This window comes from Notamacropus eugenii, chromosome 1, assembly GCF_028372415.1.
Source record: "Notamacropus eugenii isolate mMacEug1 chromosome 1, mMacEug1.pri_v2, whole genome shotgun sequence".
Taxonomy (NCBI): domain Eukaryota; kingdom Metazoa; phylum Chordata; class Mammalia; order Diprotodontia; family Macropodidae; genus Notamacropus; species Notamacropus eugenii.
Window position 1 is genome coordinate 433,093,930 of NC_092872.1, and position 19,705 is coordinate 433,113,634.

At 39.6% G+C, this 19,705-nt stretch overlaps 1 pseudogene; it reads right to left on the reverse strand.

The window, feature by feature from the left end:
• Positions 1-206: 206 nt before the first annotated feature.
• Positions 207-19,705, reverse strand: part of LOC140518134 (sodium-dependent lysophosphatidylcholine symporter 1-like) — a 61,629-nt pseudogene continuing 42,130 nt past the window's right edge.

Genomic DNA, 19,705 nt, shown 5'->3' on the forward strand with positions numbered 1-19,705 from the left:
AAGGGAGGTAACAATCCTGCATGCTATAATCTGCCCTGAATAGACTGAAATCTGGATTGCATCGTGTTCAGTTCTTAGTGCCACGTGTTAGGAGGGTCATTGACAAGCTGGAATGTGGTTGGAAGAGGATCAATGACCTTGTGATCTATCCCGTGAGTATTGGGTTCTCATAGGAGATTTAATGGAGAAAGGTATCACTCTATGACTGGTATCAAAACATATTTTATTCCCCACCCTTTACAAAGCCATTGTTTTGCAATTCAGAAATTAAGGTACAAAATTAACAACGTCACAGTTTAACCCGACATTAACTGAAATAAGATTTAGGATTAGCTAACCTTTCATTCAAACCAAATTACGTAGTCCACAGATTACAATTTGGGGAAGTCACATGCTGTGCTAAACAGCACCAAATGAGACAAAAATATTAATGTTGCAGTGTTTGGGAGGCCTCTTTCTAACTTGGAAAGATGTACAGAGAACTCCCCAAAACAATATGAACTATTCCTTTGCCATGGGTGTGTCTGGCACAGGAAAACAGCCTGTGTTTAAGAGTGATGCTTGCAGATGTATAAAAGCATGTTGTATTTGCCATGCACTAGAGAACCTGTAAGAAGCACAGGTAAGCTAGATGGGGTTTTTGGTCTCAACACGTAAGTGTTCCAAGATACATATAATACTGGTGTGGCAGCTCCCACCAGAAGAGATGGAACATGCTTGTGGTAAACCAGGTCATGTTTCTCTTTCATTCGAGGCTCAGCTTGGGTGTTACTTCCTTTAGGTTGCCTTCTCTGAGCCCTTCAGCTGAATCCTTTCTTCCTCAAAGCAGAGAATTCTTTCTCATAGTACTGTCTTGTTCACTTTCTATATTATATTATATCTGTGTACTTGTCTTGAAAGGCAATGTGGCTCATTGGCTTAGAATACAGGATTTTGAATTTTTAGAACTTATTTTTTTTTAAACTTTGTTACTACCTGTGTATTTTAGACTTCTGTACTTTGGGTTTTTAAACTTTACTGTTACTATCTGTGTATTTTAAACTTCTGTGCTGCAGTCTCCTTGTCTATAAGTGAATAGTGATATTAGATTTAATGATCTCTAGGTTTCCTTTTAGCTCTAACATTTTGGAATTTATTTTTCCTCCTATCCTAGAGAGGGAAGAACAATTGTCCTAAAAAAATTTCAAATTATTCCTCGACTAAACATTTAGGGGTAGAGAGAAGAGGACTAGTTGGAAGTTAGCAGATCTTTGTTCTTATTTTAGATATGTCATTTACTGGCTGTGTGCCTTTGATCAAGTCACTTCTGTTCTCTGGATTTGTTACCCTTTCTGCAAAATGAAGGATCTGAATTAGGTGGTCTCTAATCCCTTCTAGCTCTGACAGATGTTGGGGATACAGCCCCAGTTATCTAGTGGACTACTAAGTTATGCATGTGCATGTTGATGAATAGGGGAAGATCTAGAAAATGAAAGTTTTAGAGTTGCAGAACTGTGGGGTTGGAAGGAGAGAATAAAATACATGCAGTTCTCAGTTATACACAAGATTGGAGGAGAAAAGTGGTATGAATAATCCAAAAGCTAGAAGGAATCTTGGTCATAAGATCTATAGCGGAAAAGAGCTGTAGAGATTGCCTAATCTTTTTTATAGATGAGGAGGCTGGGACACAGAGAGGTTGAATCAAATTAATAGCCAGCATTCATAAAACAATTTAAAGCTTGCAAAGAGCTTTATAAAGATTGTTATTTTATCCTCACAACAGCTCTGAGGGGTAGGTGCTATTATTACCCCCATTTTACAGTTAAGGAAACTGAGGTAAACAGTTTAATGACTTGCCCAGGGTCACACAGCTAATAAATGTCTGAGGTCACATTTGAACTCAGGTCTTCTTGATTTCAGGTCCTGCACTATGGTGCCACCTAGCTGCCCAAGGTCAAAGAAGTAGGTAATAGAAAATCCGAGATTTAACCAAAGTCTCCTGACTCTGAATCCAGCATTCTTTCTATGTAGAAAGAACATAATCAAAAATTAGAGGAGTGGAAACCCAGGAAAAAAGATATACTAGAAGAATCATTTGCCAGGAAACTTAAGAGAAGGTTAGGTCTTTCAAATAATCTGGGAGTGGAAATGTTTTGAATCCTGCAACCAAGAACCTCAACTATGACACACATTTTAACTTCCCAATTTCCACAGCTTTGCTCATGTCATCTGTTCTCTGCCCCACCTAATTCCTAGCAATTCAACCTCTCCAAGAAGCTTTCTCCCTAGCTGGAAGTAATAGTGGTACATTCTGTTACTCATATAAAACCATTATATTGTGTATTTGTCTACTTAGTAAACACAGAAATACTCATAGAATGTTAGAGCTGGAAAGGCCCTTGGAATGTAAGAAATTTAACAATGTAAGAAAAAAGTGCTAAAATTGGAAGAGACCTTAGAACACAGAATGTTAGATCTAGAAGGGATTTATGTGGACCCCACTTTCCTTCTCTGTGAAATGAGGGGGTTGGATTAGATGATTATTAAAATCCTTCCAGTTTTAAATCCCATAATCCTTTGCCTTTAGAATATAGAATGTAAGAGCTAGAAGGACTCTTGTAATTTAAATTCATTTCATGTATTTTTTAATGGAGCTGGAAATCTAGAAAGTAGAACATAAAGATATCAGAACTGGAAAAGGTCCTAGAACAGAAAACAGAAGGGTAGAGTTTAGAGATCATTTAGTGTAATCCCTTCATTTTACAGATTTTATCCCCCCCTTAGTACACTGTAAATTCAGTAATAGCAGGGACCATGTGTTATTCATCTTTATATATCTGACAGTTCCCAGTGTAGGGGCTTATGCAGATTAAGTGCGCCATAAATATTTGTTAAATGACTGAATTTGATTTTGGATGATATTATGATTTTTAGGGATACAAATTTATTTTGCAAATACCTGGTAAGAGATTGTGTTACTATAAGTATGGAGGATCTAATAGACTCAGATGGTCAGGAATATGCCAATGGGCAGGACTGTACTCTTTAGTGGCAAGTAGGAGCCAAACAAGGATGAAAGGCTGCACAAAGATAATCTCTAAAATTATAATTAAGGACTGATCCTTTTAAGCTAAATCCTTCTAAGATAAATAAAAGTGATCTCCTAAAGTCTCAAGAAGGCACTGAACTGGGCATTATGATGGTTTAGCCACTGGCTAGTTGTGTGACCCTGGGTAAATTATTCCTCCTTTCAGGGCCTCAGTCCTTAATTTAGATGAAATCATCTCTAACATCTCTTTTAGCATTAGTACTATATGTTCTAATGTTCCTTCTAGCTCAAATATCCTGTGAGTCTGAGCTAGTGTAGATGACTTTTGAGGTCCCTTCCAGATTTTATTTTTCTATTAAATGTTTGCAGAAAAGAAACCAAGAATTAAATAGTTAAAATACAGAACAGGAAAAAAGCAGTTTGGAAGATGAGAGATTTGGGGGCACAAGGACCAGAGAGAGCAATAGCTATTCATGGTGATCCTTAGGCTATAAAAAACTAGAACCAGAAAGAAACTTATTTATTTCAAGTTTAGAGAGAGAGACAGCTAGGCTTGTAGCAAAGCAAGATGGAACTAGCAAATGAAATTAGTCTTTTGAGAGGATGTGATTAGAGGGAAATGTGTGTCTGGGAGGAGCTGAACTCTGTAGCCATAAGCAGTGCTATCATCTTTGAAAGCCCTCACTCTGCACTCTAAACAGCCAGTTCAATGTGAGATTTTGATAAGTAAATACTGAAAAGAGGGCAAGAAGAGGGCCAGAGAAGTCTTCCCAAAACCAAAGCCACTAAGAAAAAATCCTTTAAATAATGAAATTCATCTGGAGGAACATAAGGTCAAGAATCCCAAGGGAAATAATGAAAAGAAAAGTGGGAAAGAAGGGAGCCTAGCAGAACCAGATCTTAAACTATACTACAGAGCAGTTATTGTCAAAACTATTTAGTACTGTCCAAGAAATAGAGAAGTCAATCTATGGAACAGATTAGAAGCAAATGAACCTAGGAGAAGTGTTTGATAAATCCAAAGATACCAATTACTGGGCTAAAAACTCACTGTTCAACAAAAACTGCTAGAAAACTGGAAAGCAGCATGTCAGAAACTATATCTAGATTAACATGTCATATTTTATACTAAGATAAACCTAAATGGATACATGACCCAGACATACAGGATAACATTCTAAACAAATTTGAAAAGCAAGGAATTAATTACTTTTCAGTACCTTTCATGTCTATGGATACAGGAAGAATTCAGGACCAAATGAGGGATAGAGAGAAATACAAATGATAATATAGAATTTAAAAGTTTTTGCAGAAATAGAACCAATGCACCTAAAATTATAAGGGGAAAAAAAATCTTTGTGGAAAGTTTGTCTGATAAGGGTCTCTTATAAGATTGGGCCTGGTGGCCTTGAGGTCATCATGATGGTCTCCCCTTAAGAGAGCCTATAAGCTTATAGAACATACTCAAGGGAAAATACTGACAACAATTTTTTGGAGGTTAGCACACTTGTGTGCCCCAAATAATATTTTGTAGAGGACCAGCCTGTTTTTTTCACCTTGATAACAAACCCCGAAATATTTTGCCCTGACCCCTGATATACATACTGACCAGCTCTAAGGGGGGCACCCCAAATCAAAGTATAAGAACCCCACTCTCAGAAGAGCACTTTGGAGGACCCTCCCTCCAGCAGGAGCATACCTTCACACTGCAGCAGTCTCTGTTGAATGGTCTTATGTCTCTATGATCCCCAATGCAGCATTACCCTCATGTGAGATATTTTCTGTTAGTGTGTATGCCTTTGAAAGACTTAAAAACTGTGATCAACACAACAATCAACCAGAGTTCCAAGGAACTGATAATAAAGTTTGCTACCCACCTCCTAATACAGAGGTGATGGACTCAGTGCATATTTATATGTATATAAGTGTATGTGTGTGTGTGTGTGTGTGTATGTGTGTGTGTGTATGAAAAGGTCCTGTAGTTCTTTGAATAATGGGGATAGAAGTGACCAGCATTAAATTCTAGGAGCTCACTGTTTGCAGTGCCCCTAGAATTTTGTCACAGTGTTGTAACTGTATAGAGAGACAGCTAAGAAAATAGCTTGTTCAGTTCAGTTTTCAGTTTCTGACTCTTCATGACCCCATTTGGGATTTTCTTGGCAAAGATCCCAGAGTGGTTTGCCATTTTCTTCTCCAGCTTATTTTACAGATGAGGAAACTGAGGCAAACAGGGGTGAAGTAACTTGCCTAGTGTCACATAACCAGTAAGTGTCTAAGGCCAGATTTGAACTCATGAAGATGAGTCTTCCTGACTCCAGGCCCAGAAACTCTATCTGCTATGTCACCTGGCTGCCCCATTTTACAAATGAGGATCCCTATTAACAGATCTCTGTTTTACAGATGAAGAAACTGAGGCAAACAGAGGTTAAGTAGAAGGAGTACAAGGCTTAAAGACAGAGGACATCAAGATTTTAATCCCAGCTTTGTAACTGTGTTACTGGGCAAATCCTGTTACCCCTCTGAACCTCAGCTTACTTTGATGTCCCCAATTTTTAAGTACTAAATGAAGGTGAATCCTTTTAGAAGAGAGTGGGCTTGTAGAACTAGTCTTCTCAAAGAGATAAGCATTCAGGAAAGCTTTGGTTGTCATGGGCCTACTGGAAACAGGGCTAAAACCATGCTTGTACTCCGCTGTCTGCAACCTCTTTTATGTCAACATATTCCAAAGCCCCCGATGAGCTTAAGATTCAAGGAGAAACAATTCTGTGTCCTGGAAAGCACATAAAGTCAGACTTAGGTGCTAGTTCTGCCTGTGTGGCTTTGGATAAACTAGTCGTTCTCTCTAGGCCTTAGTTCTTTCCTCCATACATAAAAGGTTTGGATTGGATGATCTCTAAGGCTCTTTCCAGGACTGATAGCATATGTTGCTGAGGTCAGGTTTTCAAGCAGGAAGGATGCAAGGAGATATCCTGGAGTTCCTTTGAGTGTATTCTTCCCCTCTGGGTCTGGCACGTATCCACAAATGACTGACACAGCTTGATGAATGACTAAACAGGAACCTTCCCTGGAAGAGTAAGGAAAAGGCCCCACCAGATGTTTATTGTTCCTCTAGCTGCAGCACCATCTTCATGGTCATGAAAAGTGGAACTTGGGCTCCTTCTGGAACTAGCTCCTGGGATCACAACTGCTGGCATAATGGGTCCCTGTAGGAAGAAGAGTTTCCAGGGAGAGGTTAGAAGCAAATGTCATTTCAAACAGCCATCAGAGCTGGTATTATGGGGTTAACTACAAAGCTCCTTCCTTCCTAGAACTGGACTGCTCTCTGGCCCCAGGACCGTGCTCCTTTTAAACTCAGGCTCCTGGATGTCATAGATCTCTCGTCTCCATTTTCAGAACCCTGCATATTCCTGCACCAAAGCTGCCAAGCATTGCTGAAGAAAAATGTCAAAATTGTCTTGAATATACTATAAATTTGTATTATCTGACTTCACCTAGACCCTCACTTTTCCATGGCAAACCTTTTACCCATCTTTTATGGATTCTTTTTCATATCCCCCAGAGTGGTTATTTCAAGCCTTCTTTCTCTTCAAGACTCCAAGCCCATTCTCCCTACCACTAGCTGCCCACAGCAGATGATTTGGCCTCCTGCTTTACTTTGAAGATTGAGGTTATTCCACATTATCAACCTCATCCAAACCCTTCCATTCCTCTAATCTTCCATGTCCTCACTAATCCTGTCCTTCCTTCCAGTCTCAATGGAAAAGACACTCTCCTCCTTGCTAAAGCTAAAACTATACACTTAATATATACTGTAAAGTTACACATTTGATCTCATTCTGCTTTGAAATCTTGCTCTATAGATCACTTTCACCCTATGTAATTCATCTTTAGTATTTCCCTCTTTGCTGGCCTTCCCCTTCTCAAGCTACAAACATGCTTGGGTCTCCTTTTTGTGGTTGTCATTCAGTTGTCTGACTCTTCATGACCCCATTTGGGGTTTTCTTGGCAAAGATATTGGAGTGGTTTGCCATTTTTTTCTCCAGCTCATTTGACAGATGTAGAAACCGAGACAAACAGGGTGAAGTGACTTGCTCAGGGTCAAACAGCCAGTGAGTGTCTACCTGGACTGAACTCATGAAGATGAATCTTCCTGACTCTAGGCCTGGAGCTCTGTGCACTATGGCACCACCTAGCTGGGTCTCCTCTAGCCTTAAACAATGCCTTTCTTTATCTGGTCACTATTTTAATTCACTGCCTCCTCCCCCTCACCACTCTCTCCTGAACCCTCTGGAATTTGGCTTTTATCCCTCCACTCTGTGGAAACTGTTCTTTCCTTATCATCCAGTTAATGGGTACTTTTTTCCTGTTTTCATCTTACTGGACCATCAACAAACACACAAATCTTTGACCTGTGGACAACCATTGTCACTGTGGGATGCACCATCCTTCTGGATATAAATTGGCCTGCTAGTCATTTCTCAAACTCAACAATCCATCTCCCATCTCCATTCCTTTGCACAGACTTGGGAATACTACATGCCTAGAATGTGCTCCCTCTTTCAAGAATCCCTACCTTCCTTCAAGCTTCAGTTTAGGTCCCACCTCCTACTCAAACCCTAAAATTAATCTCATTGTTAAATGTGCTCTCCCTTTTTCATATATCTGGTATTTACCCATCTATATACACATTCTATCATCCCAGTAGAATGTAAGCTCCTTGAGAGTTTTTTCTTTTTTTGTTTGTATTCCTATAACCTATCTTCTTATCTCTTACTTTCCTTTCTTGGTCTCTTTTCTGGCTCCTCACTTTCCTCCTGACTGTTAAAGGTGAGCATCTCCCAAGACTCTATTCTGGGCCCTCTTTTCTCTCTACACTGTTCTCCTTGGTGATTTTATCCACTTCCACAACTGTAATTATAACCTTTATGCACATGACTTCCAAATCTATAACTCCTCCCTAAAGCTCCAATCTGACATTGGCACACTGGATAGAACACTGAGCCTGGAGTCAGGAAGATATGAATTCAAATACAGCCTTAGATACTTACTAGCTGTCTGACCCTGGGCAAGTCACTTAACATGTGTTTGCCTCAGTTTCCTCAACTGTAAAATGGGGATAACAATAACAAATATGCCCCAGGGTTGTTGTGAGGATCAAATAAGATACTATTTGCAAAGTGCTTACTTAGCACAATACTTGGTACACAGTTAGTAAGTGCTTAATAAATGCCTCTTTCTTTTCTTCCTTCAGTTGGGTAGCTCCTGCCTGAATGTTCCATTGGCATCCAAGAATGGAAACTCAATAGGACCAAATCTGAACACATCATCTCCATCTTCCAAACTTGCCCTCCCTCAATTTCTCTGATATTCACAAAGGGCCCCCACTCAGCCTTAAAATCACCCAAAATTCTAACCTTGAAGTCATCTTGACCCCTCCTGTTCTACTAATTCTTAATATCTCCTCTCATCCTGTTTTCCTTTCCTCTAGTCTTAGAAAAGTGGCAGCCCTTGAATCCAAATAGATGCCAAATTCTCTTGTTTTTCTCTCTCTACCAAATATTTTGAATCAAGTACTCCTTTCATTTTGTACTAAAATAATCTGTTACCCCCTTTTGCCTCCTATAACTGGTTCCAACTGGTCTTCCTACTTTCAGTCTCTTCCCATTCCATATTGACCTCCAATCAGTTGCCCAAGTGGTTTTCTTCTCCTACTGTAAGCCTGTCACAGCTCTATTCAGAAATCTTCAAGGGCTCTCCCTATAGCCTCCTAAATGAAGAAGGAACTCTTAAATCCTGGTATTCAAGACCCTTTACAATTTGACTTCAGCTAACCTTTTCAAGCCAGCCCCAGTACTCCTTTTCATGTATTCTGAATTCCTTATTTTAGTTCTGTCTTCTCCCATCTCTGTACCTTTGCTCACATCATATTCCATGCCTGGAATGAATTTCTCCTATCTTAATCTCCATTTTTTTTTGTACTGCTCAACTTGGATGCCAGTGCGATGAAAGCTTTCTCTGACATCCTTATTTTCTCTCTCCACTGAGATGGAAGCGTCCTTTTCCTCATCTAGTTCCTTAGAGTGCATCTGGATCTTCAACAGTACTTAATCTCCCTCTCTCTTGTATCATTACTATTTGTATACTCATCTTTCCCTGAGTGATAAGCTCCTTCAGGAGATCTTCGAGAAAACAGGATCATAGAAGTCAAGGCAAGAGAGTACATGTTATATACATGTTATGCTGGGCATAAGGTCCTGTACATAAATGATAATGAATAAATGTTTGTTGATTGAATGAATGGAGGAATAAGTTGGCTACTGTCTTGATGCCTTGTAGAAAACTTCCTCCTAAATGCTTTCTCTGAAGAAGAGGCCCCCCCTATCCTGGGAAGCCTTCTGGGATTTCTCCAGGTCATATCACTCTCTCTCTTTCTTCTCTAGACTCTTATGTCAATATTATCCAACCCAGAACTGAATTAGATGTCCTCTAGAATGGCAACTATTTGTTGCATGTGTGGTGGGACAGCATGGTGCAGAACAGAGAGCCCTCCAGCTTTGGAATTAGGAGACTCATATTTAAGACCTGACTCTGCTATTTACTAGCTATATGACCTTGGACAGGTTATTTCTGGTTCTAGAACTCAGTTTTCCCATCTCTCTTAGTCTGTACTCTGTCTCCTTGACAAGTTTTGGAGACTATAAAGTACTCTAGAAATAGAAGCTATTGTATATTGTGAATTTTATCTCCTTTTTTCCATTCTCCTAGTCCAGGGACATTCTCTTTCTACTATTCCAGGCTGTCTAGGTGAGAACAGACCCTTCCTTTTGTTTTATAGAGAACCTTGGGGACTCACTTTGCTGCCTCCATCTTTGCTCTAATCTCCTTCATCTTTTCCTCATCAATGGAGTAGAAACAGAAGATAGTCAGGTCAATGATCAAAAAGGTGATAGGAACAGGGGCCATGAGCACATAGAGAGCTGGTGTGACCATAGGGTTTGGCTCACAGCTTCCAGCTTGATAGCCTGCAAAGCTAAACACACAGTGAAGAGTTATGATATTATGCCCAAAGATATCCTTGTGGATCAACTTCCATGCTGTCTGCTGCATGACAACAATTCGGGGTGGTCAGAGTCAGAACTCATATCAACTCCTCCTTCAAAACAGGATTGAGGTTTTATAGTAATATTCCCAATATCCCAGCATTTTCCTAAAGCCCTTCTCACCTCCATGCCACTTCTGGCTACATTTTTTTGGTGACCTCTCCTTCCTTTATTTTCTCATTTGAGGATAAAAATATACAGTACAGCTTGGGTCAGACCTTGGAACCTTTAGGACTGACCTGGACCTTACTTTCCCCAAGGAACATCCTTGGGTCCTGAAATTGCCTCAGGGATACTCTAACCCCTAATAACCCCTAGTGACAGGCCCAGACCTTTCATATCCACAGTAATAACCTTCTAGGGCCATCACTGTTAAACCTTAGACCTCTCGTTTCTTCTAGGAACACCCTAGATCTTTCATCCATTATAGGGAAAGCCTTGAAACCTCACACCCAAAAGTCACAAGTGTAAGTTCCTTACAAGAGTCACTGAGGTCTTCGCGCTCCCAGGACCTGTCAAGTAAATGTAGCCATCTACCTGAGTGAGAAGCAGGATGTCAAAGCAGCTGCTTCACAGAGAGAACCAAAAATGCCCTTATTAACCAACTATAAACAAGAAAAGTAAAGCAAGTCCTACTGTAAACTCATGGTAGAGATCCCCAGGGCCAGACCACCTCCAAACTTGTTGACAAAGATGTAGAAAGAGTAGAAGAATGCTTCCAGGTTCTGGCAGCTGGGGTTCTTTAGCTGGAAATCATCCATGGCATCTGGGAGCATGGACCTATAGAAAGGAAGGCAAAGGCTAGAAATAGTGGAGATGAATTGCTTGCTGGGTAGAGTGACTTACTAGCAGGTCATTTCCCTTCTCTGGGTCTCAGTTTCATCTGCTTCAAAATGAGGTTAGAAAAGATGAGTTCTAAGGCCCTTTCTAGCTCTAAATGCTATGATACCTGCCCAACTGGTCCTGTATTTTTGACCTAGGCAGTGCCAAAGAAGTCTGGCAAGTCAGACAGTGTTACCCTGCCCCCTGCCCTTGAAGGCAGTGTGCTTTCATGGAAAGCATGGAAGACTATGATGCCAACACACATTGTTGATATGCCCTCATATTTCACCTTTCCGAGTCTCTGTTTCCCAACTTGTAAACTATTACTTAGAATCATGTAGTGTTGGCAGTGGATAGGACCCCAGAAATCACCTCCTTTAACCAACCCCTTCCTCTTACAGATGAGAAAACTATGCCTCCGAGGAGGATCACAAAGTGATTCAGTGGCAAAGCCAGAATGCAAAGCCAGATATCCTGATTCCCAGGTCAGGGCCTACTCTGGCTTGTTAGGAGGTAAGCAGCAGCCTTAATTTAGGAAGTGAGTGGTGCTAGAACGATGAAGGTCTCTTAATAGCAATAAGTGTTTCCATGGTAATAGTCTCTTCCTAGACATCTTTCCTCTTTCCAGGCCCCAAGTGTACTTCCCTTGTCTTAAGATGTCAGAACTGGTTGACTTAGTACTTGTAGAGATAGCCCTTAGCCATGACTCCCAGAGGTCAATGAGTAGGGAATCCTTCCTGATACATCTGATTCCCACACTATACAACAAGGTATTTTTGTATTGCTAAAGCTGAGACTGTGATCTGAGGCAAGTCACTCAATATCCTTGGGCCTCAGTTTCCTCCTCTTAAAGATGAGGGAGTCAGTCTAGACCAGTGGTTCTTAATATTTTCCCCTTTGATAATCTGGTGAGGTCTGCAGACCCCTTCTCAGAAGGTTTTAAATGCATAAAATAAAATATATAGGATTACAAATATCAATTATGTTAAATACAGTTATCAAAATTTTTCAAAATATTTTTCAAAACCAAGTTCATGGACTCCAGATTAAGAACCTCTGGTCTAGATGATCTCTAAGGTCTCTTTGCGTTCAATGTTTAATGCTCTAGGGCCTTTTCCAGCTCTGGTCTTCTGTTTTATATTTTTAGAGCCCTTTTCACCTCTCGTTTTTTGACCCCAGAACAATTTTAATTCAATTTCAGTGAATCCTTCCTCAATGCAGCCCTGAGCCTGACTCTGCAGTACAAAAGTCTCCTTTCCTCCTGCCATCCCACTCCCATCTCTGTTTGAAGTCTAGGAACAGTCTTGGCAGGAACCCATACTCACCATGGCAACAAGAAGAGCACGGCTGTGCTGCAGCCCACCAGGATCATGGTGAGAGCAAAGGTGAGGAAGTTGTGTGTTACTTGGATAAGAATAATGAAGGCCGGGATGATGAGCTGGAGATCAAAGCCAGTAGAGTAGGGGACAGTGAGATGGAAGGCAGCAAAGGGGGAGTTCAAAGGGACAGCACTACTGACAATGGGGAGAAGGAAGGGGAGAACTGTGTCCTTTTCTCTCCTCTGCCACCAGGTTTGGTCCCAGGCAGACTCCCTGGCAGGCAGTGTGGAACAATGGGAAGGGCAGGCGTCTAGAGGTAGAGGTTCTGAGATGGAATCTCAGCTCTGTTGCTTACTTCCTAGCTGACTTGTCTTGGCTTCAATCTCTTCCTCTGTAAAATAAGGAGGTTGAACTACGTGACCTTTGGACTCTGAATCTACTATCCTATGATATCTAAGGTGATCAGAAGACTTGGGTTTGAATCCAGGTCCTGATACGTTATTTGCTGTCTCAGCTTCAGTATCCTCAGTATCCTCACAGATAATACTGTATGTTTTAGCTGCTCCTCAGGGCTTTTATGGGGAGGTTTTTGCAAATCCTAAAGTACTACTGGGACTGTTAGATGGCACAGTGGATAGAAAGCTGAGACTTGATTGAGGAAGACCTGAGTTCAAATCCAGCTTCAGATACTAGCTGTGTGAACCCTAGGCTATGTAAGTCATTTAATCTATGCCTCTCTCCACTTCCTTATCTGTAAAATGCGAATAATAGTAACACCTTCCTTCCAGAGTGCTTGGGAAGATAAAATTAGATAGTATAAAGCATTTGGTAAACCTTAAAGTTCTTAGCCATTATATGCTAGCCATGGGTAGAGAAATGTGAATTATTGTAGCTCTTGATGCTATAACCTTATTTCCTAAACCAAGGTTTCTTTCTGTGACTAAAAGGGAAGCGAGAAGGTTCTTCTTGCTCTGTCACTTACTTTTTGTGTGACCGTGGGCAAGTTGAAGAATCTGGACTAGATAATATTTAAACCTTCCTCTAGTGCTGTTTCTCTATACCTCTGAAACTGAATAGCAGCAGTACTCCCTACAGGAAGTGTTCCTGAAGTAGTAAGATTCCAGGAATGGAGGAGCCAAAGGACTTGGTCACAGAAAGCCAGTTGAGTTTTGATTCCTTTTCCATGATCTGCATTCCCCTCCTCCCCCTTAGCTTTCCCCCCACCTCTTTGCAGGGTGTATGGCATCTTGGCCAGAAGCATCACATGAGAAGGTCAGCAGGCAAGGCCGCAGTGGAATTAAGAAAATTAGCCAGGAAAGCCCAGCAGACTTACTGGAAGCCCAACAAAAATTGCACTTTTCTTTCCAAACTTCACCAGGAGCCATTGCCAGAATGGAATGGAGAGGGAGGCTACCACCTGAGGGAGGAAGCAGAATGGGCAAGAATTAGTACTGGCCCTTAGGAACAGAACAGAATGTCAGAGCTGGAGGGGACCATAGAAAATAGGTCATCACAGATCAGGTCACACAAAGCTGGGATTAGAACTCAGGTCTCTTGGCTGTCAGTGCAACCCTTCTGAAGTGCTAGGATCATTTCAACTAGTGCCTTATTTGCCTAGAGGAGAAAAAAGGGATGGGAGACCAGCTCAGGCCTTAGCTGCCAGAAGATGGAAAACAAGAGAGGAAGAAAAAGTTGCTTCAAATAATAATGTTTCAAAGAAGGAGAAGAAGGAGATGGAAGAGGAGATAAAGGAGGAGAAGGAGATGGATGATAGATGATAGTTGGCACACCACGGCTGCTGATCCAGGTCAGTACTGGTTAGACATGGGAAGAGAAATAGAAAAGCCATGTCACAAAAACACAAGAGAGGAGAGAGGCTGTTCCTTTATTCTTTGTGGCTTTACAGCAATAGGATATTTGAGATCTATGCAGCTATTTTACAATGTTAACATTTAAAATGTTAGGTTTGTATTAAACATTGAAACATTACAGTTAATAGTTAAAAAAGAAAAGGATACAACATGATTAATGTGAAAATATGTTTAATATGAATGTATATGTAGAGTCTATATCAAATTGCACACCATCTTGGGAAGGGGGGAGAGGAGGAAAGGGGAGAAAATTTAAAACTCAAAATCTTATGGAAGTGAATATTGAAAACTAAAAATTAATTAATTAAAAAGAAAAAGAAAGGGAGGGGAGGACAAGAGTAAGGAGTGGGAGGACAGAAGGAAAAAAGAGAATATAAAGTAGAGACCAGACAGGACCTAAGTAATCCCTGGTCTAGGTGGCAAAAGGTACCAGGGCTATACTAGGCTCTTCCCTTGAAACCGAATCTACTCTGAAAAACAAAAACTTGTAGTTCCTTCAAGGCCCAGCTCAAATCCCATTTCTTTCAGGACGTCTTCTCTGACTAATCCTGCTCTCCCACAGACAATACAATAATACAAATTTGGTTACAATAAGCACAGAAGAGGCATACACAGTTCTCAGAGGTTAGATGATGGAGGGATTATTTCCAGGAGATGGAAGACTGGGTGCGATGAAAATGGAGAAAGTTTTATGGAGAAGGCAGCATGAGAGCTGGGTCTTCAAAGACAGGCAGAAAGTGAATAGAAATGTTTGTTTTTTTTTAATGATTAGTAACATTTCTGTAGCACTTTAAGGTTTACAAAACACTATTCTGACAACATGCCTGTCGGGTAGGTTCTGTATCATCTGTGTTTCATAATTGATGAAATTGAGGCCCAGAAAGAAACAGCTAATCCAGGTTCATGTATAACTAGTGTTGAAGCAAAGATCAGAACCCAGGTCTCCCAAGGTCAGATCCAGTGTCCTCTCTTTGCCCCCTCTCTGTTATGTAAAGCTTGTACTTTTTAGAAGTATATACATTAAACTCATTAGTTTCATTGACCATATCTTCCTTTGAAGTTCTTTCTGTTCTCAGAATTTAAAAGAATGCCTCAGTGATATTTTTTCTTCTTTTTTTTTCAGGCGTCACTCTCACCATTCCCCATTCTCCCTCCAAAAAAACCCCAACAACCCAAAAAACCAAAAGCAACCAAACAAACCTCTCTTACAATAAATAAGCATAAGTCAAGAAAAAAAGGCTTTTTTGAAACACATTGGCCATGTCCAAAAATATATAGCTCATTCTGCACCTCGTCACTTCTCTTGTTAGTTTGTCATTCACCCTCTTGATTCATATTTGATCTTTTATTGATTATCATTCTTAAATCTTTCAAAGTGGTTTTTTTCCTTGCAATGTTATAATCATGTATAAATGGTTCTCCTGGATCTACTCACTTCATTCTGTATTAATTCATACAAGTCTTCCAAAGTTTCTCTAATTCCACTGCTTTTGTTGTATTTTAGGGCACAATAATATCCCATTATAGTCAAAGACCATAATTTATCCACCTAGTCCCAAACTGATAGGCAATGCTCCAGTTTCCAGTTCTTTGCTACAATGGAAGGAGCTGCTAGAGATATAAATATATAAACACATTCACACATACACGTATATTATCGCCTTTCTTTTATCTCCTTGCGATATATGGCTAGTATTGGTATTACTAGGTCAAAGGGCTTAGACATTTTGGTGACTTGTGAGGCCTAGTTCTAAATTGCTTTTTGGAAGGCTGAAGCAATCCATAGCTCCATAAACAGTACATTAATCTGCCTGGTTTCCTACTCCTCTTCAACAACTGTCACTTTGCTTTTAAGTCATCTTTGAAAATCTGACAGGTGTGAGGTGGAAACTTAGAGTTGCTTTAATTTGCATTTTTCTAAGGGATCAAGATCTTAGAAGGAATTTGGTAGGATCCCTTCTTTGTCTTATTTTTACAAACAGTTTACGCAATATTGAAATTGCTCTTTGAATAGTTTATAGAATTTGCTTTTAAATCCATCTGGTCCTGGTTTTTTTTTCCCTTTGGTAGTTCATTAATAGCTTGTCCAACCTTTATAAAAACTGACACTGAGCTACTAAACGTTTCTACTTCTTGTTCTATTAATCTGGATATTTATGTTTTTGTAAATATTTCTATATTTCATTTATCAATTTTGTTGGCAATTAATATGATAAATTTATTGGCAATTAATATAATAATATAATAAAATAGTTACTAATTATTTCCTCTTCATTTGTTATGAATTCTTTTTCATTTTTGATGTGTGATTTGGTTTTCTACTCTCTCTTAAAAAATCAGATTAGCTAATATTTAACTTTTTATTAGCTTTTTAAAAAACTAAATTTATCAGTTCAGTTTTTTTGCTTTCAACTTAATATTTCTTTTACTTTCAGAATTTTTGGTTGTTTGAGTTGATTGCTTTTTAAGTTGTTTCTTTTTCTTTTTAGTTGTATGCCCAACTTTTTGATCTGTTATTTCCCTCTTTAGTTGATAAAAAACTTGTAGAGATAAATGTTTCCCTTAATGATTTTTTGGCTGCATCCTAAAAGATTTAGTATATTGTCTCATCATCATTTTCTTGGATGAAATTATCTAGTGTTTCTAGGGTATTTTTTGACTCATTGATTCTTTAGCATTAAAAATTTAGTCTCCACTTAAATTTGAATTTTTTCTTGAAAGGCTGTTTATTGATTATGATTTTATTGCATTATAATCAATGGATGTTATGTTTTATATTTTTTTGCTTTTGTGAATTTATGAGGTTTTTATGCCATAGCATAATGGCACATGGTCAGTCTTTGTAAGAGTGACATGCAGAATTAAGAAGTATATGTCTTCCTATTGTTCCTATTTAGTAATTTCCAGAAATCTATACTTTCTAAAATTCTATTAAGGTTCTTAACTTCTATCTTGTTTTCTTTTTTTGTTAGATGTATCTAAGTTTAATAATTTCATTGATTGCCCTGACTGTTACAGTTTTGCTGGCTATTTCTCCCTGCAGCTTAATTAGCTTTTTACCCAAGGACTTAGATGCTATGATATTTAGTGCTGATATATTAAGTGTTGATATTATGTATTTGTACATGGTGCCTTTAGGCATTATGGAATTTCTCTGTTTTAACCACGTATATTTTTATTGTCTTGTCCGAGATCATAATTGCTATTCCTGCTTTTTTTTTTTTTTTTGCCCTGGCACATATTAACTTTTGCTCCAGCTCTTCTTTAATGCTGTGTGAATGTTTCAAGTGTTTTTTTGCATAAAAAACATATTGTTGGATTTTGCTTCCTGACCTTATTCTACCCACTTCCAGTTTTTGGGTGAAATCATCCCATTTATGTTTATGGCTATGATTGTTAATTATATATTTCTCTTCATCACATCATCTAATGGTTTTCCCTCTCTTTGCCTCCCTACTCCTCATTACAAAGACAGTGATGAAAGAGAAGGAATATGATCAACACTAATGATCTGTAACTGAAGAGATCCACTTCCTTACTTGCACCTTTCTTTTCTTCTTCTTAGCCAGCCTTTGATAACTAATTCTTTCCCTTCCTTTCTTTCCTTTTAATCCCCTATATATGATCAGAACACCAGTGTTTAAGTTTCTTTTGCATGTAGCTATTCCTTCTTTGACTCTATCTTTTCCCATAAGTAGCATTCCCATGCCCACATCTCCCGGTCTTTGCTTATTTCTCTCTGTTGGGTTAACTCTCCTTTGTCTGACTTAGATAAGTATAAGTTCATGTGATGCCCACTTTACCCATCCCCTTCTTCCATGTTTGTATATTGTTCTTAAGAATCCTAATTATAAAAAAAGAGAAAGTTCTATTTCCGTTTCCCTCATTTCTTCCGTCGTATATTCCCTTCTCCCTCCCTTTTTTCCCCTCTCTTAAGACTATCAAAACAACACAATCACCTCCAGACCATCTGTTTTATGTAACTCCCAGTGAAGCTACTGGGGTTCTGCAAGGACACCTGTCTCGATCTGTTCTATTAGAATATAAGCATTTCATCACCATTTAGCTCCTTTCAATTATGCAAATACACTTACTTTTCTAGGTTTCTCTTGACTACTATATTTGCATTTCAAAGTATCTACTCAGCTCTGGTCTTTTCATCAGGAATGTTTAAAAGTTTTCTATTCTACTAAAACTTTTCTCCTCCATTTTTATAATTATATTCAGTCTTGTGTAAGACTCCACCCCATTCTGTACCCTTAGATGGGATGATAAGGCCCTGTTAGATCCTGACCTCAATTACCTGGGCTAGTAGCTTCTTCTGTCTTTCCCAGTATGCCTGTTCATAGAATACTGGCAAGTTTCAGGATCATCTGTGTTCAGAGTACAGAGGTTTTCAGGACCCTCTAGAACATCTTGCATAAGATATTATATACTTCCAGCTTTTCAGGGAGTCACAGTCAGAGGTCTGTGGGTTTCTGACCCGCTTGGCATTTCTCTGTTCAAGCATTCCAGGCTTCCTGTCCTCTGGTACAAAGGACTGCAGACTTTAGGGCTCTCTGGGATATTTGGTTAGAGTGGGCTTCTGCACCCACCCCTTCTTCTGCCACATCATAGTCAGAGTTCTGCCTGCTTGTGTCCCTGATCCACAGTTACAGTGATGCAGGATTCAGAGGCACTTTATGCTTTTGCAGGTAGTCATTTTAGGCTTCTTGCCTCCTGAGTAGAGTGCTACAGGCTTTAGATAGAAGGGCTATCTTACTATTAGATTTGTATTCCTCATGCTTTGCACACAGTAAGCACTTAATAAATGCTTCCTCATTCATTCAAGTGCCCCTGGAATGCGTCTGGTCAGAGTGCTTGTAAGTTTCTAACTCGTCTATTCAATCAGCGATAGTTTCCCTGGTGGAAGGCTGTCTTTTTGTATAGGGCAGGGTTGGGTAGTTTCTTTTTGGATTTCTTGATCATTATTCAGTCTTGTTCTGTTTTTATATTTTTGCTGGAGATATGAGAGAGCCAGGATGGCTGTATGACCTTTCCCGTAGCCATATGAACTTGAATTGTCCGGTATACTTTCAAAGACTGCACTGCTTCCCTAACGTGCCAAAAGTGTTTTGACAACTTTAAAGTGAAATATAAATGTCAGTTGTTATTACACTCCAGAGAGCTCCCAGGAACGACTGAAAGTAGGTCTTTTGAGAGCATGTGAATTTCCTTCTCAGCCCAGACCTGTCTGGAAATCCCTAGCTGGGATCCAGAAAATGGGGGATTAGGCCCACCCAGCTTCTCCCCAAATGATAAAACTTTGTTCCAGCAGGATGAGCACCAAGTACTGGAAGCTCCCAGCAAGCCCAGCAGCATGGGTACAAAAGAAGGCGAAGATCCGCTGGGCCATCTCTGGGAGAGAAAGGAGATCGTCTTCAGGCAGGTCCAATTACTTCCAGGGCTAGAGGAGCTAATGGAGGAAGCTAATTGTACAGGGTTGGCTAGATCTCCTCAAAGGATTTCATGGAGCCTCTGACAAGGATCTTAGAAACTGAAGTAGCAATATCATGTAGCAAAAAG